Here is a 10193-nt window from a genome sequence, read left to right as displayed (position 1 = left end):
GAGCTAGCGTAGTCAAGAAATTATCGGAAATTCTCAGTAACCCTTGGAATTAGTGCAATATATATATATATATATATATATATATATATATATATAAAGTTTACCTAAATCCTTAAAGTGCACAAATTGTGTTGAAATAAACAACACAAATAGATCCTCTTATAAATAATAGGACTTAAAGTTATATTTATATAATTTTATTATATAATTATTATCGATTAACCTTAATCAATAAATTATATTATTTGTCAATATAATTGTAAATTATTATTAATTTATGAATAATACATATTGAGTTTTTATATGGATGATCCGTGATTGGTTCAACTGTTTAGTAAAAGATTGTTTGTGTGATGAACTTGATTATTCTGTAATTTGTTGAGAGGTTCCTGATTTCTGCTGGTAAGGATATAAACTTAATACCCCATTAATCAATTTTAAATATATATATATATATATATATATATATATATATATATATATATATATATAAAGATAGAAGAGTGGACTACATATAATTGTTTTTATAAAAATAAGAAAATCTAATCTTATGAAATGTTAAAGTGCAATATTTTAAATTTAATATATTTATAATATATATATATATATATATATATATATATATTTATTTATAAATATGTGATATATAAAAGAAATATATGAAAATATAGAGTGAATTACACGAGAAATTTTTATAAAAATAAGGAAATTTAATCTTATATATAAGATATTTTGAATGAAGAAAAAAAAAATAAAAGATTTTAATATACCTTAGATCCCCACAGAATCACTTATCTTGATAAGAAACGTTAAAAAAAAAATCAAAGTTTGAGATGCGATCCATACAACCCAAATCCAAGTTCCCAAAACATTAAATAGTTACCCTTAATAAGCTATTATTGTTCGTAACTCAACGTTCACTGATATCATGAAAGCACATGTTAAATACTATCTCAATACCACATTAGTAGTGACAAACGTAAGTGTTTTTCTGTAAACAAATAACTTTGTTTTCCTTGATGATATTTTGTATACATAGTCGTGTACCACACTACTAGTGAAAGACGTGTGAACAAATAACTGTGTTTTTCTTGGTGATATTTTGTACACATGGTCGTGTACCACACTACTCGTGTAAGACGTAAGTGTTATCTTTGTATAATTATTTTTTTTTGTTTTTTGTAAGATTTTGTACATACGATAAGTGTCTTTTTCCGTATAAATAACTATTTTTTTGTGACATTTTGTACACATAGTGATGCTTATTCAATTCAGTATTATTGTTGCGTGCGTACAAATAATAATAATTATTTTACATTTTGTACACATGGTCATACTTATTCAATTAAATATTATTGTTGCCCAAAACAAGTATTTTACTATGAACTTTTTTATTTGGTCCATTACTCACCATAATTGGCTTCACAATTATTAAATCACTAACAAAAGAGAGACAACTAAGTTTATCATGAGATTAAGTCCAAAGTGTTAGATTTAACTGAGAATCTTATATATAATGTTCCGTAAATAAAAACAAAAACGTACAGAGAAGTCAATAAATACAAAGATCTAAGTATATCTAATTTTTTTTTAAATTCAAATTTATAACAAAATACTTAAATTATTTAAAATGCATTTGTTTAACATTTAGATTTACTTTCCTTAAAAATAAAAAAAAATATTTCAACAAATTATAATTTTTTTAAAATGTACTTAGTTAAATAATTTTTCACTAATGATAATATCTTCTTACACATAAAGAACATATTTATTGCGTCTCTTACTCTCAAGAAATCTTAACTTTTAAAAAATGCACTCTAAAGTGTAGAAAGAACGGTGGAATCATATTTCTGTTAAATGAAAACATATTTAAAACAATATTTTTTATCATTAATTTGCATTGTTAAGGGAAAACATATAATAGAACTGATTCTGATTATCAAGTAATGAAATGTTGCAAGAAATAGCACGTGCACAAGATAAATTTTTTTATTTAATTTTCTTCTATCACCTTAACACAAATCCCAATGTAGCCAATTGAAATTACTAAGAAAATTTGGATAATTTTCTCTAATTTATCATCACGTTGCAGATCATGAAGACCATGAAATGAAGATTAGAAAATAAAAAATAGTTAGAATACGGTAATAAGATTTAGAGAAAAACATAAATGGACTTACCAAAAGATGTGTTCAAATCCAGCACTTCGTTTCTCTATTTTGTTTCTTCTTTTTAAATGAAACTTATCTTCCTAGATCTTTATTATTCTTTCATGATAAGTTTTCAAAGATATAATAAAAATAATATAAATGGATAAATATGAACGTGATTAATTTTTTAAGAAAAAATTCTTTTACACTGTTTTGATGAATATTTGACGATTTTTAAAAAATTAAAATGATTTTAATAAAAATTAAAAGAAAAAAGAAAATAAATAATAAGTTGTCAGATTAAGTCGTTGTACAAGTGTATCTTGATTTTAACATTATAAATCTCAGGTTTTATTTTTATTTCAAATGAGTGTATTTTTCATAAAAATATGATATGCTTAGCAAGATTCTTGAGAAAGGAATCTTAACTAAATTTATCATTCTAATCCCACCTATCATAACAACATATCATATATTATATATCATATTTTATATATATTTTGAATTACCTTTTGAATACACAATAATATTATTAAAATTATCTTTTGAATTAAATATATATTTTTTAGTTCTTTTTATAGACAATTTTTCTACTTCTCTTCAACAGAATGTATTACAAAAGTATTAAAATCACATCGATTTTCATGAAAAACAATAAGTTAATATATGAAAAAAGAAATTTAAAATATTTAAAATGTTAATGTATCACACCTAGCCGGTTCCGCTAGCATATTAACACATCACCCTTGATCGACAACTCATATCGGACAAGGCTAGGGGACTAGTGTACCACACCTAGCCAAACTCGACCAAATAAATAAACAATGTGCATATCAAGGCAGCCAAGTATCCAGCCTAGGCCGACTTAGCCTAACTTATACCAGTTTTGACCTAATCTAAGCATCTAAAGGGACAACCTACACCAGCATAAGCCAGCATAAGCCATCAAGACAAATAGCCGGCCTAGACCGACTACTCCAGCATATCCGGTAAGTTTAGAACTTAGGCCGATCACTCTAATGAACTCAATATAACGGAAGTGTCCGCGTCCAATAAACCTTAAGGGCCTAGGTTAGGGCCCTGGCCCACTCACAAGCCCTAGCTAGAGCCCAAGTCAAGGCCCAGCCCATGGGATGGTCAAACGCCATTAATGCTCTATAAATAAACGTGGACCCCATCATTTAAAGGTACGCATTCATTAATCACTGATTTGACTCTCTGAGAACTTTGACTTACTTGAGCTTCGGAGATTCTTCTGCAGGTAACCCCTCCTGGGTTCAAGTTGACATGTGTCGACCAGAGAGAGGCCAACCGAAGAGATAGCAGACTACTTGGTAAGGTGACGCTTGGGCCTAACTTATCTTATTTGTTCTGCAGGAACAGTTAATTAAAATAATTAACACAAGTATAAAGAAGAAATGTAAATAAATACCTTTTAGAGAGAAAAATTGTAAAAATTAGGCTTCATTGAGTAGTAATTTAAAACATATTTTTAATAAAAATATTATTGAATTATAAAATTATACGCTTATATAAATTCTTTCAAATGACAAGTAAATCTTTTATTAATGAGTTGTTAAAATGAAATAAAATCTTTAATTAAGAATTAAGAAGGATAATGAGAAAAGTGTACCCAATCACTCACTTTTTTCTGGATCAATAAAAATTTAAGGTTAAACCATACACAAAAAATAATAGTAATGTCTAATTGACTTGACAAATTTAAATTACATAAATTATTATATGAAAATATTTGTTGACATATATTTCATCCAAAAATTACTTTTCTCCATAAACAGTATTTAACAACACCATAAAATTATAAAAATTCAAGATAACACTTAATAAATTTAATGTTAAATTTTCTCAACTAAAAAAATATATGAAAATATTTGTTGACATATATTTCAACCAAATGTTACTTTTCTACAGAAACAATATTTAATAACACCACTCTAAAATTATAAAAATTCAATATAACACAATAAATTTAATCACCATAAAAGCTCTAGTAAAAAAGTGTACCGAATAACTCACTTTTTTTCTGGATCAATAAAAGCCAACGGTGTTATGTCAGATTCAATCAGTAAAGAATTATATTCATCCATAACTTTGAAATTGTAACCTTTGTCGTGAATAAAAATTATAGAAAAATGTTACTTAAAGTCTCATTTAACTCCTAAGAATATAAAAATTTAAGGTTAAACCATACACAAAAATAATAGTAATGTCTAATTGACTTGACAAATTTAAATTACAAAAAGAAAAAATAAATGAAGAAACAAAAAACAAATGTGAGACATATTTATGGCAAAAGTATTAATAAGGTAAAAGCATAGATAAGTTAAAAACTATCTCTACTATTCTTCTTCTCTCTAACTAGGTTACAAATTGTTTTTTCTTCATCTCACATCTCACGAAACCTACTCTCTTTTTTCTCTCTAAAATAACGAAACCTACTTTGATGAAGGATTGACCCCAACCAAGGATGGAGGCACATGCTTAAGAAGACTAAGCATGTTTAGAAAGGAACTTCACTAATTCTTCATTCCACCTAAAAATATGTGTTGATAATGTATTTCATTTATTAAAATAAGATATAATCAAAGTGACGCATATGGAAGATTATTTTATAGGAGGAAACAATTTTAATTTGCAAATTCAATTTTTTATTATAAACAGTTGGATGTAAAAACAATATTTATTAAATTACTTCTTTCATTGGTTCATGAAAAATAGAGAAAAAAAATGCTATTTGTCAGAAATAAAATTCATATTACTGCATTACGAGTAACCAAAATAATGTCTTACAATTGAGCTTCTTCTTTTGCAACTTAGTTGAAGACATTTTGCAACTTAGTTGAAGACAAAACATTAATTAATAAGCAAAAGTGAATAATAATAATTGATGAAAATGTAGGTCACGTTTATAACATATTCAATGATGATTTGTTTAATTCTTAAAAAATATGAAACTAACTTTTGTTTATTAAAATATAAATAAATAATAATAAAATAAAATAATAGTCCTAAACAACTAAAACACTTATTTATTTTTTAGAAATTACAAACACCAAGTTTCATTCTCAACATTTCAAACTTGTTTGTTAGTAGAGACTTAATGAATACATTTCAAACTTGTCTATTTCTTCAAGTCTTATTATCTTGAGGGTGAGTTTTAAGTAGGGACTAATCTCGTTTTAGAGTCTTCTTCCAAGGCTGGTGGTAGAAACCATCTCAACATCAATTGAGGCCAATCTATTTACTTTCCAATTATTTCCTTCCTTGAATCTTCTTCCAAGGGTTGTTGAACAATGCAATTCACATTTGAAACATACTGGATAACATACAATCTATTTTAGTTTATATATATATATATATATATATATATATATATATATTGGAGTTTTTATTTGAATGGACCTATATTAAGAAAGCTACGCCTAGTATGGAGATGTAACTTTCCAGCGCAAACTATTTGTAAACACCCAATTTTGTCCGGATAATCAAAATTTATTTCTAAAAATAAAAAAGGGAAAGATCTTGAAAAATGGAAAATATTCTAAAAAGCTAAAAATAATAATGAAGGTATATTTTGTTTGATCTCTTTCAAATATTATGTACACATTCATAATTTTGATCATGTTTTATCTAAGCATCCTTTCAATAAAAAAATTTGTCTAATTAAATTAGGAGTTAAAATATTTAATTTTAAGTTTTATTAATCTTTTTGTTTTTTGTAGAGAACATCCTATCATTTCCCTCCCCTCTCTTTTCAAATGAACTAAAAGCCAACTTCTGCTATTGACACCTCCTTTGTTACTTTTCAACCTATTTATAAATGAGCTAATAACCCATGTTTCTACATTCACACTCCTTATTTTTGCTTTTTTCACACACCTAAAATCCCTCCACTCAGAAGCTGCCATGTGTCCCTTTTTTTTTCTCCTTACCAACTATTCCTTAACTCACACACCTATCTTTAATTTATCTTCTTCTGTCACACCCACCTTTCCTCTCTTTCTTCCAACTAACTCACTTTTCTCACTAACAAACCCATTCACTTTTCCATTCAATCACTTCACTCTCTTTCCCAATGCCACTTTTTCTTACACACATCACAACCACACCTTCACATTCAGGCTGCAGACATCCTTCCACGCTTCCATTGTTTTGATACATCACCATTCATTTATTACTCATGACCTCATGACCCATGGACATATACAGTGACAAGGTTTGCACCCAAGATAACAACCTTCATTAAAATGGACAGGGAGGACCAAGGAGAAGGATGATCATGATCTTTTTTCTTTGAAGAAAAAACTCCACTGTAGGAGGAGGGAGAGATACCAAAACAATACCGAGAACACCATCTCCACCGTACACACAGAAGACTCCATCATCCTCCCCATAACACTCATTATCACCATAGTTATCTCCATTTTTTTACCTCTCTTTTTCGATAACCAAAACACACTCAGAACACACCATCACCTTCTCCATAACGGAAACCTGATAATAAAATTCACACCTCCATCCCCTTTGCACCACAAACCAAACCCTTCTGCCCATCATAATACACCACCATTCATCATGGCCATTACCACCTTTGAAACACACGAACCCACCACCACATAACAGACAACATCTTGTCCTCCAAACAGAGCCTCATCCTCCATTTAAACACACACAAAATCTTCATCCTCATACACGCATAAAAGAAGTCCAGAATCCAACTCTAACCTCCATTCATCTTCACACAAATTCACCTCCGTTTTTATCTTCATCCAATGCATAAATTCATCCTCACGACAGAAATAAAAAGCAGAATATAAGGAAGCCTCGTTGCGAAGATGGAGGAATGGCCGCCCACTGTCTTGTCACGGTGGTTTCCAATCAGGAAACAAATGGAGAAGAGAAGTGATGTGATGCCTCGAGCCAAGGGACCTACAACAAGAGCCATGGTTAGGAGAATACAAGAGGAATGGGCCTTAAATGCGCATGCAAGGCCCAAGATCAACTTCACATGGGCCAAGAAAGATGTGAAGACCTAGCCTAGGATTTTATTTTGGGCTTTGTATTTTAGACCCAATAGAATAGGGTTTTCTTTCGGCCATGTATTGGGCCTTAGAGGAAATTGGGCTTTAGAAGTAATTTTGAACCAAAAAGGGGAATTGGGCCAAATGGGCCAAGAGTAGTGTGTCTACTCTAGAAAAGCCTAGAAGCTTCTCAAACTTGCTCTCCAAGGATGAGAGTTAGCTTCCCATGGCAAGACAAGTGTGACTTGCTTAGGTGGCAAGTCACACCTTCCACATGCTCCTTTTTGGCTCCAAAATTCAACTTTCTAGACTCCTTTTTCCCTCCACTTTTTGGAGACTCCTTGGTCTCATTTTAGCCTATAAATAGAAGGTTTAGGAGATGTACTTTTCAGCTTGAAATTGAGTAATGAATTGCTGCCCAAATTTGTGCACAAATCTCTTTTGAGCTCACCTTAGAGTAAACTCTTCTCTAGTTTACCCTAGTCTTCTTCCTTAGGAGTTGGCCTCACCTCTCTTAAGAATCCTTTCACCTACACCAAACCAAACACCTTAAGCTTCTTTCCTTCATGCTTTCGCATCCAACACCATCCATGGAGCCTCCATTCTTCATGCAAGCTTCAATGGAGACAAGAAGAAGCCATCAAGAAGGTTGCCGATGATGCAGGATGCGACTCTAGACATGAGTGTGGTGACAAACGACAACCTTGGTCGGTATCGAGGTGGACCGCGATGGCACCTCTGTTGCTCTTGCATAGTGGAGGTTGAAGATAATGGAAGAAACCCTAGCATTTGCGAAGAAGAGGAAGAGAGGTTTCTTTTGTCCTTCCAACCATGGCAAGCGAAGACTATAGTGCAGAGTGACAGTGTGATGTGGCGGTACGACGTGGGGGTGGCAGTGCGTGGCAGGACGGTGATGGAAAGGGACGCTGCCTCACGTGAGATGGGATAGAAATATTAAGCTTTTATTTCAATTTCAAACCACTTATTTTATTATTAATATTTTAACTTTGTTATCCTTATTTTAAGATTTTAAAACCACTTTGGATGCACTTTCAATTTGGTTAATTAAAGACTCTAAAATCACTTTAGATGTTTTTTTAATTTGGTTATTTCAAGATTTTTAATCACTTTGAATGTACTTTCAATTTGGTTATCTTAATATTTTAAACCACCTTAGATGCACTTCTAATTTGATTATTTTTAAGATTTTTAACCACTTTGGACGCACTTCTAATTTGGTTATTCCAATATTTTTAATCACTTTGGATGCACTTCTAATTTGATTATTTTAATATTTCTAAACCCATATTAGATGCACTTCTAATTTGGTTATTCTAATGTTTTAAACTACTTTGGATGCACTTCCAATTTGGTTATTTTAATATTTCAAATCACTTTATATACATTTCTAATTCGATTAATTTTATATTTTAAAATCACTTTGCATATATTTCTAATTTGGTTATTCTAAAATTATTGAAAACATCTTTTTATATTCATAATTCAGGTTTTACAAAATATAACACTAAAATTAAAATCTTTTCTACTCACAAATATGTCCTATAAAAATGTTCTACTGACGAATGTTTTCTAAAGAACTACGTGATCCCTGATTCTCTATTATTAATTGAGATACGTAGGACCGATGTCAATCCTTGTCAGGTTCACTTTCCAAAAATCCAAAATATTTCAAAAGTATTTTCTAAATAGTCTTTTTGTCTAGAACTACGTGGTCCCTGATTTTCCATTTTAATTGGAAATACGTAGGACTGAGGTTAATTCTCGTCGGGCCCAAAAGTTAAAATATGTATTTTTGTTTCTTTTATACACTTTTAGTTTTATTTTTGGGGAAAATAAACATTTATAAAAATCACATTTATTTTGCATATTTGATTAAAGGTACCGTCTTAGGATGAACGTTGTAGGGTGCTAATACCTTCCCTACATGTAACCAATTCCCGAACCCAAAATCTGATTTTCACGGACCAATTCTTATTTTATGGTTTTTCCATAGTTTTCCACAATAAACTATGGTGACGACTCCAAACTCTGTTTTTCAACTATTTATCCCTTAGTCACCGTCCCGTCGTGATTTAGATTGCGACAAATGGCGACTCCACTGGGACTTGTTAGAGAGTTAAGCCAGTTAATTAAATATGCAGAATTAATGTTTTTTTAATGCTTATTTCCCCCTTGTTTTTTGATTTGTGTGTTTTGTTGCATATTTGTATATTTTTTTTCGTAATCATTCTTGCTAGATATTGAACTATGGGATCGAAGAAATTGTTCTATATTTATATGTGATTTTTTGGCTATTTTGCACTCTCCCTTCACACACACACCTTGTGCATATAATGAGTGAGGCCCTATACCCGGGTCTGAGTACAACTTAGAATTAGAGGGGTTGTGTAGCAATGTCACTTGGGATGCACTTCCTATTTGGCTATTGTGAGAACCCCAACTAGAGTCTGTTCTCTTTATTTGTGTTTCCACACTGAGTTGATTACTCAATCCTTGTCGGAAATACTGTGAAGGGAATCATAGCTCTAGTGACCTTGATCTTAAGTTTAGGAAACGATCCGTGTGAGTGCATGTAATTTACCTTAGACTTTTAAGTGTCAAACCTCTATTAAGGCACGAAAGGGAGATAATTGATTCATTCATCATTCACCTTTTTTTTTTCGTATTGATATTTGCAACTTTCACCCAACCCATCATTTAGACTTGTTAGTTAATTGCATATCATGCATAACATACAGATAAGTGTACGATGTCTTTCGCCAACACATCATTTAGACTTGTCAGTTAACTGCATATGATGCATGACATACTAATAAGTACATCACATCTTTCATCAACATATCATATGGATAAACATCTCTTAAGGCATAAACATGCATTATGATCCATTGCATCAAATAATTTCACATCAAGCCTATTAATAAGCGCGTATCATTTAGGTTGTCAATTGATTACATATCATATGTAGCATTTTTAGAGA

This window comes from Vigna unguiculata, chromosome 4 (assembly GCF_004118075.2).
Source record: "Vigna unguiculata cultivar IT97K-499-35 chromosome 4, ASM411807v1, whole genome shotgun sequence".
NCBI classification, from domain to species: Eukaryota; Viridiplantae; Streptophyta; class Magnoliopsida; order Fabales; family Fabaceae; genus Vigna; species Vigna unguiculata.
Note: the sequence above shows the minus strand (reverse complement) of the source record.